General features: G+C 37.2%; 1 long non-coding RNA gene across 1 annotated transcript in view; it reads right to left on the bottom strand.

Annotated features, from left to right (window-relative positions):
- The window catches only part of LOC106532798 (uncharacterized), a 58,650-nt gene extending 58,121 nt beyond the window's left edge, over positions 1 to 529 (bottom strand). Inside the window, exon 1 of the long non-coding RNA XR_001312149.1 lies at positions 277 to 529. This is a non-coding gene — a long non-coding RNA (uncharacterized LOC106532798). The remainder of the gene's footprint in view (positions 1 to 276) is intronic.
- Between the last annotated feature and the right edge of the window lie 1,381 nt (positions 530 to 1,910).

A 1,910-nucleotide genomic window follows, 5' to 3' on the forward strand; every position in this document is an offset into this window, starting at 1 on the left:
TTCAACACAGGGACTTCACTCTGGGCTCAAATTAAAGATAAAACCCCACAAAACACATTCTACCATCCATATTTACTCACAGCATGATTAAATTAAAAAATATATATATTAATATTCATAAATATTTACACCAACTCTGTACTTTCAGCCAAATTTCCACCAATAACCAGCCAAACCGCAAGAATAAACAATATATCCTTATATCTTTCAGAGCATTAACATTCCACACAGCTTATAAAACCACCAGCAGCGAAAAAATATTTGTTTTTTACTCACATTTGATGCATATTTGTCCTCAAATATGTCCAAATTAGCGACTCAAAATGGCGACCGGAAGTCTTTTTATCCAAATAATTTTACTTCTCCTGGCCACAAAAATCCCTCTTCCATGTCTTGAAGCACTCAAAACACATAATAACAAATATATTTTCATCTTATCAGCAGGTTTAGTCGGCTAACTGGTCAAAAAACGGTAGAAAACAACGTTTTCCTGTGAGCGTTAGCTGCCAGTCAATCAAAGATAGAAAGACAAAAACCGGAAGTTGGTCACTACTGAGGTTTTATTGGCCCTAGACTGGCGAAACTTGAACCCAGTTGGTCAAAAGAGGTGTCAATCRAAAGAGGAGGGCCTAGACGTCAAGTTTGATGTATTGCACACGGACACAGGCGGAACAGGAAACAGATGTTACACTTCAAAATAAAAGAAATACAAAACGGCATGCTGAATTCAGCTGAATTTTAGTTTCTTTTTTTTTATGTTATTTTATTTTTTTTGCATTTTCAGCTTTTCAAATTGAACTTTCATTACTGTTTTCCTATTAAACATTTTCAGCTCCGTTTCAGCAGCTTTCAGCTAAAGTTTTCAGCATTCTCACTGTTTTGCAGGAAATGCGGTTTCTCGAGTTAAAAATGTTCCATTTTCTGAAYCATGTTTTGTTTTGAGGAAAAACTGAAGCAAATCCAGCGAATCTAAAAATCAGCTGTGACTCTGCGTCCCGCGCTCCCACCCCTCTCCCCCTCATTACTTCTCCATATGTAGATAGCCTCGCATTATTATTATTTTTCTGCCTGATTTCGCTGACGCAGCAGCGGCCAAATGAAGTGAGATATACGGCGGAGCTTATTGGTGGAGATGGCCAATCCCTTCTGGCCAAAACCATTAAGAAAATGGACCAGTTGGTCTCCTCGCTGCTATTTTTAGAGCTTAATCAGATGTGAAAAATAAGAAATAAACAAATCAAGTCTTTTTGGCTGTCTGGAGGCTTCTGCTAAGGTTGTGTGCGACAATAATTACCACAGTTTGGTTCCTGTGAGCAGCACATGATGTGCAGCCATGATTCTCTTAACGGTAAACAAATAATAAAGGAAAACGACAACGAGAGCCAATTAAAATGAGTTTTAGTTGAAGATTTAAAGTTTATATCTCAATATTAAATAAAATTTCTCCACTTTATCACATTACACTTGGATTTTCCATCTTTTATGTGTCAGATTCCTTCCTCTGCAGGTGAAAATGTTTATGTAGCTGAAATTTTGTTTCTAAATGATGCATTTTTAAAAAATCTGTCTGAAATCAGAGTTTTGAGTGTTACAACTGAAGGAGCAGGAAGCTGAAAACCCTCCACAGACCTTAAAGTGGCCGTGACATCAGTTTTTGTAATGATTTTGAATGCATTTTTGTAAAGAGAACATTAATAACATGTTGCAAAAACTAAAATGACGCCGCTGAGACGAACAGTTGTTGAGATATTTGCACGTGAAGAAACAGGAAGTGATGTCACAGGGGAATGTCTGCRTGAAAACATTTTTTAGTGATTTCTGGTCAACTGTAACACAAAAACGGCTGCACTGATCAGTATGAAATTTGTCAGGAATGTAGATGAGTCTGACCTACACTGGGCCAGCCAATG

Source organism: Austrofundulus limnaeus, unplaced genomic scaffold, assembly GCF_001266775.1.
Source record: "Austrofundulus limnaeus strain Quisiro unplaced genomic scaffold, Austrofundulus_limnaeus-1.0 Scaffold832, whole genome shotgun sequence".
NCBI classification, from domain to species: Eukaryota; Metazoa; Chordata; class Actinopteri; order Cyprinodontiformes; family Rivulidae; genus Austrofundulus; species Austrofundulus limnaeus.